The sequence below is a fragment of the Ovis canadensis genome, chromosome 1, assembly GCF_042477335.2.
Source record: "Ovis canadensis isolate MfBH-ARS-UI-01 breed Bighorn chromosome 1, ARS-UI_OviCan_v2, whole genome shotgun sequence".
Classification (NCBI taxonomy): domain Eukaryota; kingdom Metazoa; phylum Chordata; class Mammalia; order Artiodactyla; family Bovidae; genus Ovis; species Ovis canadensis.
Window position 1 is genome coordinate 258,808,195 of NC_091245.1, and position 26,881 is coordinate 258,835,075.

The 26,881-nt window shown below is 40.9% G+C and overlaps 1 long non-coding RNA gene across 1 annotated transcript; it reads left to right on the forward strand.

The window, feature by feature from the left end:
- Positions 1-20: 20 nt before the first annotated feature.
- LOC138426736 (uncharacterized) lies at positions 21-26,881 on the forward strand. Its single transcript, XR_011251736.1, has 3 exons — positions 21-136; positions 15,913-16,098; positions 25,485-26,881. It is a non-coding gene; the product is annotated as an uncharacterized lncRNA (long non-coding RNA).

Sequence of the window (26,881 nt, forward strand, 5' to 3'; positions counted from 1 at the left end):
CCAGCCGGGCCTCGGCTGCATCTCTGCCCAGCGCCAGGGGCTGCGAGGCTGGATCTCCGCTCGCCAGCTAGAGCCGCAGCCAGATATATAAGCCGCAGCAACCCCGGAGCCCGTTGGAGAGAGACACAGGCCCAAGGTGAGAGTGACAGCCTGGGCCCCAGGTTAGTTACTAGAATGCAGGTTCCTTGACTTCTAGACCTAGACAGCAGCTCTTGCGTGGCCCTCCCTTTCGGGACTGAGGGGCGGTAGACGAGGTGAAACCTGTGGATCCCTCCTCTAGGAAGGTATGTACACGCGTATATACAACATTTTGAGCACAATTTTCAGCGATCCTCAGACTCTTCCTCCAAAGCGTCTCGGATGCCCACTCCAGGTCCCTCCCAGAAGCTCTCCAATCCCCAACTCCCATAAAATGGTCTCCTGCAACCCTGTCCTGAAGGCTGAGATCTGGTGAAGCGCAGGTGCAGACTACGGAAGACTTCCTCCGGAAGTCTGTGAACTCTGCCTGGGGCAAGTCTTCTGAATTTAGAGAGAAGTTAAAAAATTTTTCTTGAATGTAATAAACATACATGAAACTTCACATGTCCCAAGTATAAAACGATGCATTATCACCAAGTGGGCACAAGCGCATAACACAAGAAAAGGAACGTTAATAGGGTGGGATGCCCCTCCTCGGTTACTTCTTCCAATCTTCCCACAAGTGTATCCATGATCTTGACTTGTAGCAACGCAGACTAATTCTGCTGATTGTTTAACTTTACAGACGTAGGATCATACCATATGTACAATGTTGCATCTGGCTTCTTTCACTCAAGGTTATATTTGTAAGATTCATCTACCTTGCTGTTTATGCACAATCCCAGGCTTGGTATTGTATCAGTTCAGTTCATCTCAGTTCAGTCGCTCAGTCCTGTTTGATTCTTTGGAACCTCAAGGACTGCAGCACACGAACTCCCGGAGCTTGCTCAAACTCATGTCCATTGAGTCCGTGATGCCATCCAATCATCTCATCCTCTGTCATTCCTTTCTCCTGCCTTCAATCTTTCCAGGATCAGGGTCTTTTCCAATGAGTCAGTTCTTCCCATTAGTGACAAAAGTATTGGAGCTTCAGATTCATCATCAGTCCTTCCAATGAATATTCAGGACTGATTTCCTTTAGGATGGGCTGGTTTGATCATCTTGCTGTCCAAAGGACTCTCAAGAGTCTTCTCCAACACCATAGCTCAAAAGCATCAATTCTTCAGCACTCAGCTTTCTTTATGGTCCAACTCTCACATCCATATATGACTACTGGAAAAACCATAGCTTTGACTAGACGGATCTTTGTCAGCAAAATAATATCTCTTCTTTTTAATATGCTGTCCAGGTAGATTTAATATGCTGTGGTAGATTTTCTTCCAAGGAGCAAGTGTCTTTTAATTTCATGGCTGCAGTCACCATCTGCAATGATTCTGGATGCTATGATCCTAGTTTTTTGAATGTTGAGTTTTAAGCCAGCTTTTTCACTCTCCTCTTTCACTTTCATCAAGAGGCTCTTCAGTTCCTCTTTGCTTTCTACCATAAGGGTGGTGTCATCTGCATATCTAAGGTTATTGATATTTCTCCTGGCTATCTTGATTCCAGCTTGTGCTTCATCTATCCTGGCATTTTGCATGGTATAATCTGCATATAAGTCAAATAAGCAAGGTGACAATATACAGCCTTGATGTACTCCTTTCACAATTTGGAACCAGCCCATTGTTCTATGTCCAGTTCTAACTGTTGCTTATTGACTTGTGCGGGGGACGACCCGTGAAGGGTTAAGTCTTGGGAGCTCCCTGGCAGGTATGCCGGGCCCTAGGACATGTTCCTAAGCTCCCTGTCCCGCCACCCTCAAGAATTTTTATAGCCCTTAAGGCTCCAAGATGTTTGGTTTCGGCAACATTTCATAGAAGATAGATTATCTTATTGTGTATACTTCATAGAAGATAGATTATCTGATTGTGTTCTGTATACAATGGTAAGGGTCTAGTGATTGTATCTTGAGATTAAAAACAACCTTGTGAATGTCATAAGTCACGTACTTTACCCTATATATACTGCAGCACAATAAAGCAAGGTATCAGCCATTTGGGGCTGATCCTCTCAACCCCATCTTTTGTCTCTCTCTTATTTTTCTTAGCGGGGACGCTCCGTTCTCTCCCTGTGTAGGTGCGACTCTTGCTTGTGCTGGCCGCGGCAGGTGGCGCCCAACGTGGGGCTCGAGTTCGACAGTTTTCCTCGCCACTACTCTTATTAATTGAAAAGAGTGAGTATATGAGTATACAAGTGAATTAAATTGAGGAGGAGTAGTAAGGTATATAGTTGAGAGTATAAATATGGGACAGACGCATAGTCGTCAATTGTTTGTACATATGTTATCTGTAATGTTAAAACATCGGGGAATTACTGTTTCTAAACCTAAATTAATCAATTTTCTTTCATTCATCGAGGAAGTTTGCCCTTGGTTCCCCAGAGAAGGTACAGTAAATTTAGAAACATGGAAGAAGGTAGGGGAACAAATTCGGACTCATTATACTCTACATGGCCCTGAAAAAGTCCCTGTTGAAACTTTATCCTTTTGGACACTAATTCGTGATTCCCTGGACTTTGATAATGATGAATTAAAACGTTTAGGAAATTTATTAAAACAGGAAGAAGATCCTCTCCATGTTCCTGATTCGGAACCCAGGTATGCTGTTCCCGAGGGAGTTGAAGGCGATCCTCCATTTTCTAACTTATTGCGTCCTTCGGATAATGATGATTCACTTTCATCCACAGATGAGGCGGAATTAGACGAAGAAGCTGCTAAATACCATCAAGAAGATTGGGGTTTTTTAGCACAAGAAAAGGGGGCGTCAACATCTAAAGATGAATTGGTTGAATGTTTAAAAAACCTCACTATTGCTTTACAGAACTCAGGAATCAAGCTTCCTAGTAATAACTCTAAATCTCCTGCTCCGCCTCTTCCCCCTGCCTATGCTCCTTCCGTTGTGGCTGGTCTCGATCCCCCTCCAGGGCCTCCTCCACCGTCTGAGATCATGTCTCCGCTGCAGAAGGCATTGAGACAGGCACAGCGACTTGGTGAGGTTGTCTCTGATTTTTCTTTTGCTTTTCCTGTCTTTGAACATAACAACCAGCGTTTTTATGAAGCACTGCCTTTTAAACAACTGAAAGAGTTAAAGATTGCTTGCTCGCAATACGGTCCTACCGCTCCATTCACTATTGCTATGATAGAAAGTTTGGGTACTCAAAATCTACCCCCAAATGATTGGAAACAAATAGCTAGGGCCTGTCTCTCGGGGGGAGATTATTTATTATGGAAATCTGAATTTTTTGAACAGTGTGCTCGTATAGCTGATGTTAACCGACAGCAAGGTATACAGACCTCCTATGAAATGTTGATTGGTGAAGGCCCTTACCAGGCTACCGATACTCAACTTAACTTCTTACCTGGTGCATATGCACAAATATCAAATGCGGCTCGGCAGGCTTGGAAAAAACTTCCTAGCTCCAGTACTAAGACAGAAGATCTTTCAAAAGTCCGACAGGGACCTGATGAGCCTTACCAGGACTTCGTGGCACGACTTTTAGATACTATAGGTAAGATAATGTCAGATGAAAAAGCTGGGATGGTATTAGCAAAACAATTGGCTTTTGAAAACGCTAACTCTGCCTGTCAAGCTGCTTTAAGACCTTATCGAAAAAAGGGAGATTTATCTGATTTTATTCGCATTTGTGCTGACATTGGACCCTCCTACATGCAAGGCATTGCTATGGCAGCAGCATTACAAGGAAAAAGCATTAAAGAGGTACTTTTTCAGCAGCAAGCCCGGAACAAGAAAGGACTTCAAAAGTTAGGTAATTCGGGTTGCTTTGTTTGTGGTCAACCTGGCCATCAGGCTACAGTGTGCCCCCAAAAACAACAAATCCCTGTTAACACTCCTAATTTATGCCCACGATGTAAAAAGGGGAAGCATTGGGCCCGAGATTGCCGTTCTAAAACGGATGTTCAAGGTAATCCTTTACCCCCGGTTTCGGGAAACTGGGTGAGGGGCCAGCCCCTGGCCCCGAAACAATGTTATGGGGCAACACTGCAGGTTCCCAAAGAACCATTGCAGACCTCTATCGAGCCACAAGAGGCAGCGCAGGGTTGGACCTCTGTGCCACCTCCTACACAGTATTAACACCCGAGATGGGGGTTCAAACCCTTGCCACAGGAGTGTTTGGGCCTTTACCTCCGGGAACCGCTGGACTGCTTTTGGGGCGCAGCAGTGCGTCTTTAAAGGGAATACTTATTCATCCTGGTGTAATTGACTCTGATTATACAGGGGAGATAAAAATATTAGCCTCCGCTCGTAACAAAATTATTGTGATCAATACAGGACAGCGTATAGCTCAACTTCTTTTAGTTCCATTAGTCATACAAGGAAAAACAATTAACCGAGACCGTCAAGATAAAGGTTTCGGGTCCTCTGACGCCTATTGGGTGCAAAATGTTACCGAGGCACGACCAGAACTTGAGCTACGCATTAATGCTGGTGCAGGAACAGCTGAGACTTGGGCATATTGAACCCTCTACCTCTGCGTGGAATTCTCCAATTTTTGTTATTAAAAAGAAGTCTGGAAAATGGAGATTGTTACAAGATCTTCGCAAGGATGCCGAAGCGCCGCGCTGGATTCCGGAAAGGCTGGTACGCGCGGCGGAGGAACTCCCTGACATATCAAATGCGTCGCATGACACTGAGCGAGCCCACGAGTGAGCTGCCTACCCAGAGGCAGATTGAGGCGTTGATGCGATATGCTTGGAATGAAGCTCATGTACAACCTCCAGTGACGCCTACTGATCATGTTATTATTATTGTTACAGCGGATACAAAACGGGGCGGCTGCGGCTTTTTGGGCATACATTCCTGATCCGCCTATGATTCAATCCTTAGGATGGGATAAAGAAATAGTACCTGTCTATGTCAATGATACAAGTCTTTTAGGAGGAAAATCAGATATTCACATTTCTCCTCAGCAAGCCAATATTTCTTTTTATGGTCTTACTACGCAATATCCTATGTGCTTTTCTTATCAATCACAGCATCCTCACTGTATACAGGTGTCAGCTGATATATCCTACCCTCGAGTGACTATTTCTGGCATTGATGAAAAAACCGGAAAAAGATTGTACCGTGACGGAACCGGACCTCTCGACATTCCGTTTTGTGACAAACATTTAAGCATCGGCATAGGAATAGACACTCCTTGGACTTTATGTCGAGCACGGGTCGCATCGGTGTACAACATCAACAATGCCAATGCCACCCTTTTATGGGACTGGGCACCTGGGGGAACACCTGATTTCCCCGAATATCGAGGACAGCATCCACCCATTCTCTCTGTAAACACTGCTCATATATACCAAACGGAACTGTGGAAACTTTCGGCTGCTTTTGGTCATGGCAATAGTCTATATTTACAACCCAATATTAGTTGGAGTAAATATGGTAATGTAGGAGTTACGGGGTTTTTATATCCCCGAGCTTGTGTCCCTTACCCATTCATGTTGATACAAGGCCATGTGGAAATAACGCTGTCATTGAATATTTATCATTTAAATTGTTCTAATTGCATACTTACTAATTGCATTAGAGGTGTTGCCATAGGAGAACAAGTTATAATAGTAAAACATTTCGCATGAAAATTCAATGCCATGCTAATTATAAATGGATTTGTGTTACAAAAAAGGCTTACAATGCATCTGACTTTCCGTGGGATAAGGTGAAAAAAACATCTACAAGGAATTTGGTTTAATACTAATGTTTCTCTAGATCTTTTGCAATTGCATAATGAAATTCTTAATATTGAAAATTCTCCAAAAGCTACTCTGAATATAGCTGATACTGTCGATAATTTTTTACAAAATTTATTTTCTAACTTTCCTAGCCTTCATTCACTGTGGCGAAGTATAATTGCTGTGGGCGCGGTTCTGACTGTTGTGCTTATCATAATTTGTCTAGCTCCTTGTCTTATTCGTAGCATTGTTAAAGAATTTTTACATATGAGAGTTTTAATACATAAAAACATGTTGCAACACCGACATCTTATGGAGCTTTTAAAAAATAAAGAGAGGGGAGTTGCGGGGGACGACCCGTGAAGGGTTAAGTCTTGGGAGCTCCCTGGCAGGTATGCCGGGCCCTAGGACATGTTCCTAAGCTCCCTGTCCCGCCACCCTCAAGAATTTTTATAGCCCTTAAGGCTCCAAGATGTTTGGTTTCGGCAACATTTCATAGAAGATAGATTATCTTATTATGTATACTTCATAGAAGATAGATTATCTGATTGTGTTCTGTATACAATGGTAAGGGTCTAGTGATTGTATCTTGAGATTAAAAACAACCTTGTGAATGTCATAAGTCACGTACTTTACCCTATATATACTGCAGCACAATAAAGCAAGGTATCAGCCATTTTGGGCTGATCCTCTCAACCCCATCTTTTGTCTCTCTCTTATTTTTCTTAGCGGGGACGCTCCGTTCTCTCCCTGTGTAGGTGCGACTCTTGCTTGTGCTGGCCGCGGCAGACTTGCATACAGATTTCTCAGGAGACAAATAAGGCAGTTTGGTATTCTCATCTCTCGAAAAATTTTTCACAGTTTGTTGTGATCCACACAGTCAAAGGCTTTGGCATAGTCAATAAAGTAGAAGTAGATGTTTTTTATGGAATCCTCTTGCTTTTTGCATTATCCAATGGATGTTGGCAATTTGATATCTGGTTCCTCTGCCTTTTCTAATTCCAGCTTGAGCACCTGGAAGTTCTCAGTTCATATACTGTTGAAGCTTCACTTGGAGAAGTTTGAACATTACTTTGCTAGCCTGTGAGATGACTGAATTGTGCAGTCATTTGAACATTCTTTGGCATTGCCTTTCTTTGGAATTGGAATGAAAACTGACCTTTTCCAGTCCTGTGGCCACTGCTGAGTTTTCCAAAATTGCTGGCATATTGAGTGCAGCACTTTCACAGCATCTTCTTTCAGGATTTGAAATAGCTCAACTGGAATTCCATCACCTCCACTAACTTTCTTCATGGTGATGCTTTCTAAGGCCCACTTGACTTCACATTCCAGGATGTCTGGCTCTAGGTGAGTGTGAGTGATCACACCATTGTCATTATATGGATTGTGAAGATCTTTTTTGTACAGTTCTTCTATGTATTCTTGCTACCTCTTCTTAATATCTTCTGCTTCTGTTAGGTCCATACCATTTCTGTCCCTTATTGAGCCCATCTTTGCATGAAATGTTCCCTTGGTATCTCTAATTTTCTTGAAGAGATCTCTAGTCTTTCCCATTCTATTGTTTCCCTCTCTTTCTTTGCACTGATCACTGAGGAAGGCTTTATCTCTCCTTGCTTTTCTTTGGAACTCTGCATTCAAATGGGTATATCTCTGGGTTATCCCTCTCCTTTCCCAGAAACTTGGCACCTCTAATGTCTAATGCTCTTAAATAGATGTTTTCTGGGTCTTTATCCACATCTGGATGTGCTCAACAAGAGCACGGTTCTTATACAGGCTACTTCAACATGACAGAAGCACAAATGAGGACAACATTAGCTACTAATTTTTAATCTTTTATTTTTTAAAATATTCTAGCATATTGTTAACTGAATGAATGAATTTTACAGGTTATTGTGCTCATTTACAACTGTTCCAACTCCTCATTTATTCATACCTTTGAAAGGAAATAGTGTCTAACATTTTTCTTGTTTTACATGCTAACTCTAAGTTGGAAAATAGTGTCTCAAGGTGTAAGGCTCAAAAAATTGTCAAATAGGTGAATAAATGCACATAAAGGATTATCTCAAAAGTAGATTGAGCAATCTTCTCTGTAGGCCAGTGGACAAAAGCTAAATAGGGTCAAGAGGTGAGCATTTCTCTTAAGGTTAATGATCTGCCTAAAGCTAACATAGCCTAAAACCAGTAGCCCAAGATACCCAGTGACCTCTGAGTGGGGCAAACTCTGGAAAATTCCTATTTATTGTAACCAAGTCATATTGCAAAGGAAGGACATCCATAATCCTAAAGCCATCAATGTTGCTTTGACATAATCATAGCAGCAGAGCAGGTTAGATTGTATCATAGGAAACAATTTAAAGACTTCATGACGACCTTTGAAAAATTAGGAATTTGTAAATTTATCATAACTGTGTGCCAGGCACTAAGCTAAGTGTTTTTCAAATATTAATTTATAGTAACCTCATAAGTTACTATTATCATCTCCATTTCATACAGGAAGAAAGTGAAGCACCAAGAGGTTAAGTAACTTGCCTGAGGTCAGACAGACAGTACATGTCAGAGCCGGTATTCAAGCTAGGCAGCCGGCTTCCAAGACCATGCTCTTCCTCATGTGGCCTCTGGCATTTATCTCTGAACCTATTTCACCCTTTCCTCTTTCCAAGGGCCTTTCTGATAATAAAAACAGTTTTGAAATGGTAACACATTTGTTTAAACCCTGGCAACTTCAGAATTGATTAGGTTGGTACTAGTTGACATAACAGATGAAACTCCAAATCTCAATGGTTTCACATAACGGAAGTTGGCTTCCTGCTAGTATAAAGCCCAGTTGGAATCAGAGGTCTTATTTTGTTGGAGAGTCAGGGGTGCGGGGGGGGGGGGGGGCGGTCCACCTTCATAGCTCTGGTTAGTCAATCAGAGATACAGGCTAAGAGATGCTCTGCCATTTTCAACATGTAGTTTCCAAGACTGCCTTGTGTGTTGACACCTAAAATAAGGAAGTATGGGAGGTACAAGAGGTTTCCATGAACCAGGTCTGGAAGTGCTATACATCACTTCTATTTATGTTCTATTAGCTATAACTCAGTCACATGACCCCACGGAGATGCAGACAGGGTGGGAACTGGAATCCCTGGCTCAGCAGCTTTGTCCCAGCCACAACATGCACCATCAAAGAGGATCACATATCTTCGATCTTTTGTCTTAGTTTGTGTTTCCCCAGAAAACACACTTTTAGATAAGACTTTTCAAATGTTTTATTTGGTAAAATAAAGAATATTTGCTAAAATTAAGTTAGAGAATAGGAAAGAGAGACAGGGATAAAAAGGCAACCAAAGGATGTACTGACAGGTCAGTTACCTCCATGGAGACTGGAGCTTAATTCCACTGGGGAAACTCTGGGAGCGAGGGTGAAATAGCCCATCCAAGAGGCTTGCAAACAAGAGGCTTTGTACACCAACTCCTGTCAGTAATCGTTTGAAGGTTTTTTCCCCCCATGGGTCATAGATCCCCTTGCTTCCTGGGCTACTGTGCAGATGCAAAGCCAACTCCTGGTGTCACAGAATGCTTTCATGCAAAGAAACACAGGTGCTGGCAGTTGGAAGTTTCCCAGTATGCCTGTGAGTGGTAAGGCTGAGGGGATATATATGGGATACTAAGGATCTGCTACACAGTCTCTGCCAGAATCCACTGGATGGTCCAGTGACATATGGACTGAAAAGATTGAGTGCTGCTCAGCCCTCATCCCCACCAATCACATGGTGATATATAATAGTGGAGCAAGGACAAAACAACTGCAGTAAAATTTCTTTTCAGAAAGTTCTGGAAAGAGGGGATTCCTAGCTGTTGCTGATCAGTATCAACTTTGAAATTCTACTGGAGAGGCACTGGATAGTTCCTCTTCCTGACTCGGGTTCTGCTCTCTGAAAGTAGTTCCTTTGCTCAGTGTTCTCCAAAGACCCTCTTGGAGGGTCCTCCTTCTCTATGCTCCTCTCTAACCAGGTCTAGATAGGGTATTGGGAAACTAGTGCTCCCTGAAGGCTGTATGACTTTTCACCCACTTCCTATTATGCAAGCTTGAAAATTATATTAAAGTTTGAATACTCAGAATTTCTGGTCTTCACAAAACAATGACCTCAAAACCTTAGTAACCTTCAGATCTACTTGCTCCCAGTTAGTTTCACACATAAAAGACAAAGGCAAGGCCTGGGTGATGAAGCTGGTGAAGATACATGAGACATATTTATTGATTCCATAGATAGCAAAAATAGAAGCAGCCAAAGGTGCTAGCTCCCTGGGTCCTTACCCACACACTGAAAAGGATGACACCAAAGGGAAGGGGCTGGTGACTGCAATTGAGATTGGCAGTCCAGTTCCTCATCACTGGGGAGCCAAATCTAGATCATAGCTATGTGGTTTTATATTCTGCAGCTCTATTCTGAGGGGACAGTGCAGAGAGCACACTTGATCAGAATCTGGGAGGTGATGAGAAGCTATCTCATGACATTCTTCTGGGGCAGGTGGGAAGACAAGTGGGAGGTGGCCTCCACCCTCTCATGTTCCAGCAGGATCACAGAGTGTTTGGCTTAGATGTGCTGCAGTTTCAACCTTCACCTGTGTGGATACGTACATGTTTGCCAGGAAGCCATGGAAGAGCTGTTCCCCTACAGTAGTTGCCACACTCAGAGTTCTCTCCTGGACTAATTTTCAAGCCTGATTGCTATTCTTTACCTCATACCTGTTTCTCTCTCAATTAATAGTACCTAACAATCACTTCATGGTAAACAGATGTGGGGAAAATGGAAACAGTGACAGATTTTATTTTCACGGGTTCCAAAATCACTGTGGATGGTGACTGCAGCCAAGAAATTAAAAGACACTTGCTACTTGGAAAAAAGTTATGATAAACATAGACAGCTATTAAAAAACAGAGACATCATTTTGCCTACAATGGTCCATGTAGTCAAGCTATGGTTTTTCCAGTAGTCGTGTATGGATTTGAGAGTTGGACCATAAAGAAAGCTGAGCACCAAAGAATTGATGCTTTTGAATTATGGCACTAGAAAAGACTCCTGAGAGTCCCTTGGACTGGAAGGAGATCAAACCAGTCCATCCTAAAGGAAATCAGTCCTGAATATTCATTGGAAGGACTGATGCTGAAGCTCCAATACTTTGGCCTCCTAATGCGAAGAGCCGATTCATTGGCAAAGAACCTGATGCTGGGAAAGATTGAGGGCAGGAGGTGAAGTGGGTGACAGAGGATGAAATGGTTGGATGGCATCATCAACTCAATGGACATGAGTTTGAGCAAACTCTAGGAGATAGTGAAGGACAGGGAAGCCTGGCCTGCTGCAATACATGGGGTCTCAAAGAGTCAGACATGACTTAGAGACTGAACAACAACAAGCCAGGTTGAGTAGGAGGCCCATACTCTTATGTAGGTCTATCTCACATGGATGGGTTATAATGTACGTTTGTTCTGGAAAACTTCTCTCAGGTTTCTTTTCATTTTTAGGGCCTAGATGCAATCAGCTTTTCCAACCTTGCAAAATCCAAATTTTGGATTTTTAAATTCTTTTTACTTCTTGCTTGTAAACAAGCTAATCCTTCCCTGAGTTTAGCACTTTCTCATAATACCAGATTAAATGCAGCCAATAGCAACTAATGCATGCTAGTAACATCCTATTTCACCTCCTCCTCCTCCACTTCAGTGGATTCAGTTGACCTATATGTTCTACCTTCCAGGTATGAAGACAACAGTCTAAATAAATATTTTGCCACCACAGAGACTATTTCTATAGCAAGAAAGATCATTTACTAACCTCATTTTTAAATTATACATCCCCTTATTTGTATATAGTCTTTGTGGTGGCAAAATATTTATTTAAACCGTTGTCTTCATACCTGGAAGGTAGATCATAGGCCTACTAAGTGATGAAGTGTAGGAGGAGGAAGTAAAATTAACCTCATTTTAAAATTGTATATCCCCTTATTTATACATGGGTCTTCCTTAGTAGCTTAGATGGTAAAGAATCTGCCTGCAATGCAGGAGACCCAGGTTAGTTCCCTGGGTTGGGAAGATCCCCTGGAAAAGGAAATGGCTACCTACTCCAGTATTCTTGCCTGGAAAATCCCATGGACAGAGGAGCCTGGTGGGCTACAGTCCATGTGGTTGCAAGGAGTCAGACATGACTGAGCAACTAATGTCAATGTTATTTGTATGTCCTTATTCATTCACATCACTAGAAACAGATATAAAACTCTATCACTGAAAAAGTCTGGTTTTAGTTTATGTTGTAGTTTTCAGAAATCTCATCGATGTAGCAAAATATAACAGGAAATATTCATATTCATATTACCCATATTTAAGAAATAACTATCTTTTTATATTTGTTTCCTGCGTTTTTTCATTTTACAAAAGATAAATTTCCCTTTAGGCTTAACCCAAGCAAAGTCTAGAGTGTCTGGCTCTAGGTGACAGAAGTGCTAAGGAAACAGGAAGGTGAGGGGAAAGTTAATGCCCAGATCCCATCTTCAGAGGCAGCTTCTTAAGAGCACATCACAACTGTTCTGTGCTTTCACAAACATCTTCAAGGGTGAAAATCCATATAACTGTTTTCACCCTTTCCTAAAGGATTACTCTTCAAGCAAACTTTAACATGAATCAGAATCATTCTGAAGGCTTGTTGAAACACAGAGCAGCAGCCGCATCCTGGAGCTCAGCCGGCCTGTGGTTGGACTCATGAAGGTTCATTTCTAATAAGTTCTCAGGTGATGATGGTGCTACTGGTCCAGACACTACACAGCATACACAACCACGGCTCTAGCCAATGCCCTAGATTAACCAGGGCACCTCAGAAACAGATAAAGGCCATTTCTGCCCATGAAATGACGCAGATGGCAAAACTTGTCACCTGGCCTCCTATTCCAAAGAGGAGGTCAACTCCCCTGCTAGTCAAAGTCAACCACTAAAAGCTAAACAGTTAATTTCATTCTCAGATGGTAAAGAATCCACCTGCAATGCAGGAGACCTGGGTTCACTCCCTGGATTGGGAAGGTACCCTGGAGAAGGGAAAGGCTACCTACTCTAGTATTCTTTCCTGGAAAATCCCCATAGACAGAGGAGCCTGGTGGGCTACAGTCCATGGGGTCACAAAGAGTCAGACACAACTGAATGATTAAACACAGCACATGACTCCCGTCTTCCTCCTCTGAGGCCTTCACTGGGTCCTAGAAATGTCAAGAATGGGCTCCTGTCCATTGCAGAGATGTGTGGCAGCCTGTGACAAGGAGCACTGTGGTGAATCGGGAAGGACAGGGGGGTTCCAGTCATGGTGCCTCTGAACAACCCCAGGTGTGACCACTTTCTGGCTGTGTGGCCCTGGGGCAGTCACACAGTCCCTGAGCCTCACTTTCTCATCTACATGATTTGAGAGGTGGCTACCCTCTCATAGTTGAAAGACAGCGTGGGGAGGGGGTGGTTGGAAAATATCAGATAAATATCCACTCAGTTGAAAGATATTGGAGGAGGCTTGGTTGAAAGATACCAGGGAATAATCACTCAAGAGAAAGATCCTGGGGGTAGAGAAAGGTGCTAGTTGAATAATACCAGGCTTTGCTCAGTTTTGTGAGACTAAGTGGTCTGTAATGAGTAGTTGGATATAAGACTGATCTGATGCTTTTCCTCAATTTGGCTGCCATCATAGCATTTGTTGGGATAAAAGTGAGGATATTACATGAGAGCTTCGCTCTGAAGGAAAGGGATAAGGCTTTCCCCAGCTGCTTACTGTTTTCTTAGGCAACTGAGAAATTTACAGTGGTGGAGGCAGAATCCTCATACCATGCAGTGGTCCCATAGGGAAACCCCACTCATTCATTAAAACACTTTCTCATCCAGGGGTCACAAATAGGAACTGGCCATTCAGTGATTTGAGCACCCATGGTGGTCTTAGGTCACAGAAGGGAGAAATTGAGACATGTAAGAGGGCTGAAATGCCTCTAAGGTTAACCCTAGAGGGTTAAGTTCACAAGCAGTGCACTGGCTTAGCACACAATTTCATTAGTGCATTTTAATCTCAAAAACTCAACTTTAAAATGGGAAATACAGCCTCTCCAACACAGAAACAAGGGATATCAGAAAGCCAGCCTCTAACTGACACCCAAGCTAGGGTTAAGGACATACAAACTTATACTCAATTGAGCAAATTATACTAAAGAAGAACTCAACCTAAAAAAGTTCAAATCAGGGTTCAATATTCAAAAATTGCTATTTTTGTGCACACAGAAAAAGCCAGCCACAAATAAAACAAACTGAGTGGAATGCTTACTTTGATTGGTATTTAGAAGCTACTAAACTAAAAAAGGCTGCTAGAACTCTGTCTCTTCTTTTGCTCCTCCCACATATCTTTTTCTATCTGAATTGCCTGATTCAGATGCTGTATCTTTTTCTTTTCCAAGTCGTCTGCCTACTATTGCTTTTTCTTCCCCAATAAAGGAAGAAAAAAAAATCAGAAGTGATTATAACTCCCTTTAAGGAGGAACCTATTACAGGGAGAGATGACCCATCCTTAGTGTTTATAACACACCCAGGACCTAAGCAGAACTTTAGAGCCTTAGCTAAGGAATTTCCAATCCAAGTTAGGATCCATTAGGATTTGCTAAGGAATTTGAGTTACACATCTGGACTTATAAGTCTGGGTTTTCAGATCTATATCAATTAATATAGCTGTTAGTTTCTGAAAGCAAAGCAAGGGAATGAATTTTAAAAAGCAGGATGTAAACATTCCTTAATGGATTTTGAACCACAGGCTCATACTGAATACAAGGAATTAGCTCAGAAATTGCTTGAACTTATCCCACAGGTTTTTCCAAAAAGAAAAAAAGGACCAGAGATTCACCAGTGCAAGCAAAGATCAGATGGATCAGTTCTAGATTATTATGAAAGGTTTGAAAAAAAACTTTTAAGCAATATTCTAGCTTGACACCTGAACCATTCTCTAAACACCAAAGCAGCCCCTTGCTTAACTCTGCTTTTTCAGAAGGCTTAAAGAAGCATTTGACTACTCTAGTCAAAGGATAACCTAGATTGGTCAGAGTTACAAACAAATGCCCTTGTTACATTGGCTGACCAATATTTCACAATCATTTAAAAAAAAAAAGTAGGGGGTATCTACAAAAATGATCAACCTTTAATTGTGCCAATGCCTGTTGAAGTTTAACTGACTCCTGTTTAATTCCCAACTAGTAGAGAAAGCTAGCTTGAAAGAAAAAAAGGTATATATATGTATCTTCAGAATTCTGACCCTGAGAGAATAAGGCCTACTAGGAAAACCTGATTTTCTCTTCCTGTTCCTTGAGCCCAGAGTTCTAAGGGATTATTTATTCTATCTTGACCATCTCTAATTCTTGAAACAGGGGGAGAAAGGGGATAGGAAAAATTATTTAACTTATTCCAATTATTATTTACAAGTAGTGAGCTGTATATTATGATACATGTTTCATGACTAAGTTTAGAAAATGAAGCTATGAGATCCCTTGTTGTATCTGTCTGGATATATGTGTGTCTCAATATGCATGTTTGGATAATATTTCTGAGGTTGTCAATGAGCTCTACTTAATTGAATTAAAGAAAATCAAGTATTTATATAAGTTCTGAAAGATATAGAAGATAACTGGCCAGAATTAATTTCAGATTTATATAAGCTGGGAAATATTCAATATTAAATTAATACCTGATATTAATGTTTAAGTTTTTTGACCTAATTAATATAGACATGTCTTTAGAGTCATCAACATTAAGTATAATAGTTTTTGCATCTAGATTTAAATAAAATCTTGTTATAGCTATTGCAACTTTGTCAGCAAGGACGGTAACTTGATGTGAAGGAACTTTAAAGGAAAGAAAATACAAATAATGCAAGAGCTCTTAGAAAAACTTTATTAAGAATAGTTATGCTTAGAACTGTCTATCTAAAATAGTCTCTCCAGATTCTGGTAACTTGAAATTCTAGAGTTGTGCTGAATTATTAAGTGATGGAAGTTTATTGAATAGCTGGGTCACTCCCAAATAAAATAAGATATTGAGACATTAATTACTAAACACTGGCTTCCTCTTTCAGAAACACTAAAGATATTTTGGGGAGCAGTCCTAAGATGGCGGAGGAATAGGATGGGGAGACCACTTTCTCCCCCACAAATTCATCAAAAGAACATTTGAACGCTGAGTAAATTCTGCAAAACAACTTCTCAATGCTGGCAGAGGACATCAGGCACCCAGAAAAGCAGCCCGCTGTCTTCGAAAGGAGGTGGGAAAAAAATATAAAAGATAAAAAGAGAGACAAAAGAGGTAGGGACAGAGATGCATCCCAAGAAGGGAGTCTTAAAAAAGAGAGGTTTCCAAACACCAGGAAACACTCTCACTGGTGAGTCTGTGGCGAGCCTTGGAACCTCAGAGGGCAACATAACCAGGAGGAGAAATAAATAAATAATTAAACCCCACAGATTACGTTCCCAGCGGTAACTCCCAGCGGAGAAGCAGCGCAGACACCAGCATCTGCCACTAGCAAGTGGGGGCTGGGCAGGGAGGCACAGGCTGCATTGCTTAGAGCAAGGACTGGGCCTGAATGCCCCGAGGGCAATCTGAGGGAACTAACTTGAGATAGCAAACCAGACTGGGATAGCTATCCCATGAAAAGCCCTAACCTACGACACTGCCAGGCCCACTCACAGAACGAAGGACTGAGCAGAGCTAGCTAGCCCATGCCCCACTGGAGACAGGCAGGTGAGGGCAGCCAGAGCCAGAAGGGGGCAATTGCGTCCCCAGAGAGGCATCATCTGCCAAGCTTCATTGCTAACCAAGACTTCTTGGGATTCTGGACTGTCGACATCCACTGGGAGGGTCGCAGCCAGAGATCAGCTCCCCAGAAGAGACACATGGCACACCTGAGAAGGCGTGCCGGTTATATACGCAGAAAACCAAGCAGCAGGGACAGGGGAGGCGATAAGTCACAGCGACTGTGCTCGCCAAGCTCCTGGTCACCTGAGCTGCTCAGACCTGGGAAGGATACAAAACGCAGGCCCAACCGAGTCTGCGTCTTTGTGGAGTACCTGAGTACCTGAGCAGCTTAGACCTGGCAAGTGCATACAGCCCAGGGCCAGCCTCAGACAGTTCCTGGCAGAGAAACCTAGAGCCTAAGCAGTGTAGACAGGGAAAGCACACAGGCTGTGAGCAGGGGCAAACCCATAGTGGCTGAGACACTGCGAGCACACGCCAGTGTTGTTTGTTTGCAGTGTTCCCCATTCCCCACAGCACGACTGAACAAGTAGCCTAAAAAAGTGTCACCACCGCCCCCTTGTGTCAGGGCAGAAATTAGACACTGAAGAGACCAGCAAACAGAAGAAGCTAAAACAGAGGGAACCGTCTTAGAAGTGCAATAGATTAAAACCCTGTAGTTAGCACCGACTACATAGGAAGGGGCCTATAGATCTTGAGAAGTATAAGGCAGATCAAGGAACTATCTGAAAATGAACTGACCCCAAACTGTCCATAACAACACTAGAGAAAGTCCTAGATATATTTTTACTGTTATCATTTTTTAAATCTGTAAAAAAATTTTTAAAATTTTAAGTCCTCTATTACTCCTTTAATTTTCATTTTTATAACCTCTATTACTTAAAAAAAAGACCCTATTTTTAAAAGCAAACTTCATACATATACATTTTATAATTTTTGTGACTTTGTTTTTTTCTTTAATATTGTATTTTTGAGAATCCAACCTCTACTCTAGATTTTTAATCTTTGCTTTTTGGTATTTGTTATCAATTTTGTACCTTTAAGAACCCAATCTTCAGTACCCATTTTTACCTGTGAGCAAGATTGCTGGCTTGACTGCTCTCTCCCCCTCTGGACTCTCCTTTTTTTCCACTATGTCTCCTCTATCTCCTGCCCCGCCCCTTCTCTTCTCTACCCAACTCTGTGAATCTCTTTATGTGTTCCAGACAGTGGAGAACACTTAGGGAACTGATTACTGACTATATCTGTCTCTCTCCTTTTGATTCGCCCCTTTATCCTCCTGGCCACCTCTGTTTCCTTCCTCCCTCTTCTCTGTATGCAGACTGTGGAGAGCACATAAGGAAGTGATTACTGGCTAGCTTGCTCTCGCCTCTTTTGATTCCCCCTCCTCTCCTCCTGGTCACCTCTATCTCCCTCTTCCCTCTTCTCTTCTCTTCTCCATGTAACTCTGTGAAACTCTCTGGGTGTCCCTCACTGTGGAGAAACTTTTAATCTTTAACCCAGATGTTTTATCATCAGTGCTGTATAGATGGAGAAGTCTTGAGGCTACTGTAGAATAAGACTGAAAATCAGAGGCAGGAAGTTAAAGTCCAAATCCTGAGAACACCAGAGAACTCCTGACTCCAGGGAACATTAATTGATAGGAGCTCATCAAATGCCTCCATACCTACACTGAAACCAAGCACCACCCAAGGGCCAACAAGTTCCAGAGCAAGACATACCATGCAAATTCTCCAGTAACACAGGAACATACCCCAGAGCTTCAATATATAGGCAGCCCAAAGTCACACCAAACCAACTAACATCTCATAACTCATTACTGGACACTTCATTGAACTCCAGAGAGAGGAAATCCAGCTCCACCCACCAGAACACCAACACAAGCTTCCCTAACCAGGAAACCTTGACAAACCACCCATCCAACCCCACCCACAGTGAGGAAACTCCACAATAAAGAGAACTCCACAAACTGCCAGAATATGGAAAGGCCACCCCAAACAGCAATATAAACAAGATGAAAAGGCAGAGAACTACCCAACAGGTAAAGGAACAGGATAAATGCCCACCAAACCAAACAAAAGAGGAAGAGATAGGGAATCTACCTGATGAAGAATTCCAAATAATGATAGTGAAAATTATCCAAAATCTTGAAAACAAAATGGAGTTACAGATAATTAGCCTGGAGACAAGGATTGAGAAGATGCAAGAAAGGTTTAGCAAGGACCTAGAAGAAATAAAAAAGAGTCAGTATATAATGAATAATGCAATAAATGAGATCAAAAACACTCTGGAGGGAACCAACAGTAGAATAACAGAGGCATAAGATAGGATAAGTGAGGTAGAAGATAGAATGGTAGAAATAAATGAAACAGAGAGGAAAAAAGAAAAACGAATTAAAAGAAATGAGGACAATCTCAGTGATCTCTGGGACAATGTTAAATGCCCCAACATTCGAATCATAGGAGTCCCAGAAGAAGAAGACAAAACGAAAGACCATGAGAAAATACTTGAGGAGATAATAGTTGAAAACTTCCCTAAAATGGGGAAAGAAATAACCACCCAAGTCCAAAAAACCCAGAGAGTCCCAAACAGGATAAACCCAAGGCGAAACAACCCAAGACACATATTAATCAAATTAATAAAGATCAAACACAAAGAACAAATATTAAAAGCAGCAAGGGAAAAACAATAAATAAGGCACAAGGGGATTCCCATAAGGATAACAGCTGATCTTTCAATAGAAACTCTTCAGGCCAGGAGGGAATGGCAGGACATACTTAAAGTGATGAAAGAAAATAACCTACAGCCCAGATTACTGTACCCAGCAAGGATTTCATTCAAATATGAAGGAGAAATCAAAAGCTTTACAGACAAGCAAAAGCTAAGAGAATTCAGCACCACCAAACCAGCTCTCCAACAAATGCTAAAGGATCTTCTCTAGACAGGAAACACAGAAAGGGTGTATAAACTCAAACCCAAAACAATACAATAAATGGCAATGGGATCATACTTATCAATAATTACTTTAAATGTAAATGGGTTGAATGCTCCAACCAAAAGACAAAGACTGGCTAAATGGATACAGAAACAAGACCCCTATATATGTTGTCTACAAGAGACCCACCTTGAAACAAAGGACACATACAGACTGAAAGTGAAGGGCTGGAAAAAGATATTCCATGCAAACAGAGACCAACAGAAAGCAGGAGTAGCAATACTTATATCAGATAAAATAAACTTTAAAACAAAGGCTGTGAAAAGAGACAAAGAAGGACACTACATAATGATCAAAGGATCAATCCAAGAAGAAGATATAACAACTTTAAATATATATGCACCCAACATAGGAGCACTACAATATGTAAGACAAATGCTAACAAGTATGAAAGGGGAAGTTAACAATAACACAATAATAGTGGGAGACTTTAATACCCCACTCACACCTATGGATAGATCAACTAAACAGAAAATTAACAAGGAAACACAGACTTTAAATGATACAATAGACCAGTTAGACCTAATTGATATCTATAGGACATTTCACCCCAAAACAATGAATTTCACCTTTTTCTCATGTGCTCACAGAACCTTCTCCAGGATAGATCACATCCTGGGCCATAAATCTAGCCTTGGTAAATTCAAAAAAATTGAAATCATTCCAAGCATCTTTTCTGACAACAATGCAGTAAGATTAGGTCTCAATTACAGGAGAAAAACTATTAAAAATTCCAACATATGGAGGCTGAACAACATGCTGCTGAATAACCAACAAATCACAGAAGAAATCAAAAAAGAAATCAAAATATGCATAGAAATGAATGAAAATGAAAACACAACAACCCAAAACCTGTGGGACACTGTAAAAGCAGTGCTAGGGGAAGGTTCATAGAAATACAGGCTTACCTCAAGAAACAAGAAAAAAGTCAAATAAATAACCTAACTCTACACCTAAAACAACTAGAAAAGAAAGAAATGGAGAACCCCAGGGTTAGTAGAAGGAAAGAAATCTTAAAAATTACGACAGAAATAAATGTAAAAGAAACAAAATAGACCATAGCAAAAATCAACAAAGCCAAAAGCTGGTTCTTTGAGAAGATAAATAAAACTGACAAACCATTAGGCAGACTCATCAAGAAACAAAAGGAGAAAAATCAAATCAATAAAATTAGAAATGAAAATGGAGAGATCACAACAGACAACACAGAAATACAAAGGATCATAAGAGACTACTATCAGCAACTATATGCCAATAAGATGGACAACGTGGAAGAAGTGGACAAATTCTTAGAAAAGTACAACTTTCCAAAACTGAACCAGGAAGAAATAGAAAATCTTAACAGACCCATCACAAGCACAGAAATTGAAACTGTAATCAGAAATCTTCCAGCAAACAAAAGCCCAAGACAAGACAGCTTCACAGCTGAATTCTACCAAAAATTTAGAGAAGAGCTAATACCTATCCTACTCAAACTCTTCCAGAAAATTGCAGAGGAAGGTAAGCTTCCAAACTCATTCTATGAGGCCACCATCACCCTAATACCAAAACCTGACAAAGATGCCACACAAAAAAGAAAACTACAGGCCAATATCACTGATGAACATAGATGCAAAAATCCTTAATAAAATTCTAGTAAACAGAATCAAACAACACATTAAAAAGATCATACAGCACGACCAATTGGGCTTTATCCCAGGGATGCAAATATTATTCAATATCCGCAAAATGAGTCAATATAATACACCACATTAACAAATTGAAAAATAAAAGCCATATGATTATATCAATAGATGCAGAGAAAGCCTTTAACAAAATTCAACATGCATTTATGATAAAAACCCTCCAGAAAGCAGAAATAAAAGGAACATATCTGAACATATTAAAAGCTATATATGACAAACCCACAGCAAACATTATCCTCAATGGTGAAAAATTGACAGCATTTTCCCTAAAGTCAGGAACAAGACAAGAGTGCCCACTCTCACCACTACTATTCAACATAGTTCTGGAAGTTTTGGCCACAGCAATCACAGCAGAAAACTAAAAGGAATCCACATTGGAAAAGAAGAAGTAAAACTCTCACTGTTTGCAGATGACATGATCCTCTACATAGAAAATCCTTAAAGACTCCACCAGAAAATTACTAGAGATAATCAATGAATATAGTAAAGTTGCAGAATATAAAATCAACACCCCAAAATCCCTTGCATTCCTATACACTAATAATGAGAAAATAGAAAGAGAAATTAAGGAAACAATTCCATTCACCACTGCAATGAAAAGAATAAAATACTTAGGAATATATCTACCTAAAGTCCCTGATGTTCAAGCTGGTTTTAGAAAAGGCAGAGTAACCAGAGATCAAATTGCCAACATCCCCTGGATCATTGAAAAAGCAAGAGAGTTCCAGAAAAACATCTATTTCTGCTTTATTGACTATGCCAAAGCCTTTGACTGTGTGGATCACAATAAACTGTGGAAAATTCTGTGGAAAGAGATGGGAATACCAGACCACCTAACCTGCCTCTTGAGAAATCTGTATGCAGGTCAGGAAGCAACAGTTAGAACTGGACATGGAACAACAGACTGGTTCCAAATAGGAAAAGGAGTATGTCAAGGCTGTATATTGTCACCCTGCATATTTAACTTATATGCAGAGTACATCATGAGAAACGCTGGACTGGAAGAAACGCAAGTTGGAATCAAGATTGCCAGGAGAAATATCAATAACCTCAGATCTGCAGATGACATCACCCTTATGGCAGAAAGTGAAGAGGAACTAAAAGCCTCTTGATGAAAGTGAAAGAGGAGAGTGAAAAAGTTGGCTTAAAGCTCAACATTCAGAAAATGAAGATCATGGCATCTGGTCCCATCACTTCATGGGAAATAGATGGGGAAACAGTAGAAACAGTGTCAGACTTTATTTTTGGGGGCTCCAAAATCACTGCAGTTGGTGATTGCAGCCATGAAATTAAAAGACGCTTACTCCTTGGAAGTTATGAGCAGCCTAGATAGTATATTCAAAAGCAGAGACATTACTTTGCCGACTAAGATCCATCTAGTCAAGGCTATGGTTTTTCCTGTGGTCATGTATGGATGTGAGCATTGGACTGTGAAGAAGGCTGAGCACCGAAGAATTGATGCTTTTGAACTATGGTGTTGGAGAAGACTCTTGAGAGTCCCTTGGATTGCAAGGAGATCCAACCAGTCCATTCTGAAGGAGATCAGCCCTGGGATTTCTTTGGAAGGAATGATGCTGAAGCTGAAACTCCAGTACTTTGGCCACCTCATGCGAAGAGCTGACTCATTGGAAAAGACTCTGATGCTGGGAGGGATTGGGGGCAGGAGGAGAAGGGGACAACAGAGGATGAGATGGCTGTATGGTATCACAGACTCGATGGACGTGAGTCTGAGTGAACTCCGGGAGATGGTGATGAACAGGGAGGCCTGGTGTGCTGCGATTCAGGGGGTCGCAAAAAGTCAGACACGACTGAGCGACTGAGCTGAACTGAAAGAAACAAAAGACCTATATATAGAAAACTATAAAACATTGGTGAAAGAAATCAAAGAGGACACTAATAGATTGAGAAATATACCTCGTTCATGGGTTGAAAGAATCAATATAATGAACATGAGTATACCACCCAAAGCAATCTATAGATTCAATGCAGTCGCTATCAAGCTACCAACAGTATTTTTCAGAGAACTAGAAGAAATAATTTCACAATTTGTATGGAAATACAAAAACCTTGAATACCCAAAGCAATCTTGAGAAAGAAGAATGGAACTGGAGGAATCAACCTGCCTGACTTCAGGCTCTACTGCAAAGCCACAGTCATCAAGACAGTATGGTACTGGCACAAAAACAGAAATATAGATCAATGGAACAAAATAGAAAGCCCAGAGATAAATCCAAGCACTGATGGACATCTTATCTTTGACAAAGGAGGCAAAAACATACAATGGAGGAAAGACAATCTCTTTAACAAGTGGTGCTGGGAAAAATGGTCAACCACTTGTAAAAGAATGAAACTAGAACACTTTCTAACACCATACACAAAAATAAACTCAAAACGGATTAAAGATCTAAACGTAAGACCAGAAACTATAAAACTCCTAGAAGAGAACATAGGCAAAACACTCTCCGACATAAATCACAGCAGGATCCACTATGACCCACCTCCCAGAATATTGGAAATGAAAGCAAAAATAAACAAATGGGATCTAGTTAAAAGCTTCTGCGCAACAAAGGAAACTATAAGCAAAGTGAAAAGACCACCTTCAGAATGGGAGGAGATAATAGCAAATGAAGCAATGGACAAAGAATTAGTCTCAAAAATATACAAGCAGTTCATGCAGCTCAATTCTAGAAAAATAAACGACCCAATCAAAAAATGGGCCAAAGAACTAAACAGACATTTCTCCAAAGAAGACATACAGACGGCTAACAAACACATGAAAAGATGCTCAACATCAATCATTATCAGAGAAATGCAAATCAAAACCACAATGAGGTACCACTTCACACCAGTCAGAATGTCTGTGATCCAAAAATCTGCAAGCAATAAATGCTGGAGAGGGTGTAGAGAAAAGGGAACCCTCCTACACTGTTCGTGGGAGTGCAAACTAGTACAGCCACTATGGAGAACAGTGTGGAGATTCCTTAAAAAAATGGAAATAGAACTGCCATGCAACCCAGCAATCCCACTGCTGGGCATACACACCGAGGAAACCAGAATTGAAAGAGACACTTTGTGCCCCAATGTTCATTGCAGCACTGTTTATAATAGCTAGGACATCGAAGCAACCTATATGTCCATCAGCAGAAGAATGGATAAGAAAGCCGTGGTACATATACGCAATGGAGTATTACTCAGCCATTAAAAAGAATACATTTGAATCAGTTCTAATGAGGTGGATGAAACTGGAGCCTATTATACCGAGTGAAGTAAGCCAGAAGGAAAAACACCAATACAGTATAATAACACATATATATGGAATTTAGAAAGATGGTAATGATAACCCTGTATGTGAGACAGCAAAAAAGACACAGATATATAGAACAGTTTTTGGACTCTGTGGGAGAGGGTTAGGGTGGGATGATTTGGGAGAATGGCATTGAAACATGTATATTATCATATGTGAAACGAATCGCCAATCTGGGTTCAATGCATGATACAGGATGCTTGGGACTGGTGCACTGGGATGATCCAGAGGGATGGGATGGGGAGGGAGTTAGGAGGGGTGTTCAGGATGGGGAACACATGTACACCCTTGGCAGATCCATGTCAATGTATGGCAAAACAAATACAATATTGTAAAGTAATTAGCCTCCAATTAAAATAAATAAATTTATATAAAAAACCGCTAAAGATATTTTGGACTATTGATAACAAATGTTTGGTGCTACACCAAGATATTTTCTATAAGAAGGCAAATGTTTTTAGAAATTATTACTGATATTTATGTTCACCAACCTACAGAATACTAATATAAAGGACAGTTCATGGTGTTTTAGAAGAGTAAGATATGTGTTTTCAGTAAAGAATTTCATTTTATTAAGGGAAAAGGAAATAGTACGACTTACAGCTGGCTGGTTCTGAATGGGAAAAAAAGTAAAGGATATAGAAAATGACTAAAAGGTACTAGAAAGTAGACCCTGATAGAATTTCATGCATGGTAAAGACTAAGGTTAAAATAAATTTGAATAAATAAATACATTTAAAAGTAAGCTGGTGCAAAACTTGAATTTGGTGTTTCTCTCTGTTAAAAAGATGTTTTCTTAAGATGCTGAACTATTGATAATAGATTTTAAGTTCTTTACCTTTTAAGTGATCTATTCTCTATTTGCCTTTGAAATCTCTTATTGTTAATTTTTATTGTTTTATTGTTATTTGAAGTCAAGTGGGCCTTAGGAAGCATCACTATGAGCAAAGCTACTGGAGGTGGTGGAATTCCAGTCGAGCTATTTCAAATCCTGAAAGATGATGCTGTGAAAGTGCTTCACCCAGTATGCCAGAAATTTTGGAAAACTCAGCAGTGGCCACAGGACTGGAAAAGGTCAGTTTTCATTCCAATCCCAAAGAAAGGCAATGTCAAAGAATGTTCAAACGACTGCACAGTTGCACCCATCTCACATGCTAGTAAAGTAATGCTCAAAATTCTCCAAGCCAGGTTTCAACAGAACATGAACCATGAACTTCCAGATGTTCAAACTGGATTTAGAAAGGCAGAGGAGCCAGAGATCAAATTGCCAACATCCGCTGGATCATGGAAAAAGCAAGAGAGTTCCAGAAAAACATATACTTCTGGTTTATTGACTATGCCAAAGCCTTTGACTGTTTGGACACAACAAACTCTGGAAAATTTTTCAAGAGATGGGAATACCAGACCACCTTACCTGCCTCCTGAGAAATCTGTATGGAGGAAAGAAGCAACAGTTAGAACTGGATGTGGAACAACAGACTGGTTCCAAATTGTGAAAGGAGTACGTCAAGGCTGTATATTGTCACCCTGCTTATTTGACTTATATGGAGAAAGTGAAAGAGGAGAGTGAAAAAGCTGGCTTAAAACTCAACATTCAGAAAACGAAGATCATGGCATCTGGTCCCATCACTTCATGGCAAATAGATGGGAAAACAATGAAAATAGCGACAGACTTTATTTTCTTGGGCTCCAAAATCACTGCAGATGGTGACTGCAGCCATGAAATTAACAGGCACTTGCTCCTTGGAAGAAAAGCTATGACCAACCTAGACAGTATATTAAAAAGCAGAGATATTACTTTGCCAACTAAGGTCCACTAGTCAAAGCTATGTTTTTTCCAGTAGTCATGTATGGATGTGAGATTTGAATATAAAGAAAGCTGAGCACCGAAGAGTTGATACTTTTGAGCTATGGTATTGGAGAAGATTCTTGCAAGTCCCTTGGACTGCAAAGAAATCCAACCAGTCCATCCTAAAGAAAATCAGTCCCGAATATTCATTGGAAGGACTGATGTTGCAGCTGAAACTTCAATACTTTGGCCACCTGATGCAAAGTACTGACTCATTTGAAAAGACCCTAATGCTAGGAAAGATTGATGGCAGGAGAAGGGGATGACAGAGGATGAGATGGTTGGATGGCATGACTGACTCAATGGACATGAGTTTGAGCAAGCTCCGGGAGTTGGCGATGGACAGGGAAGCCTGGGTGCTGCAGTCCATGGGGTTGCAAAGAGTCGGACTTGACTGAGTGACTGAACCAAACTGAACTGATTGTTATTTTGGCTAAGTAAATAACTATTGTTTCGCAGAGA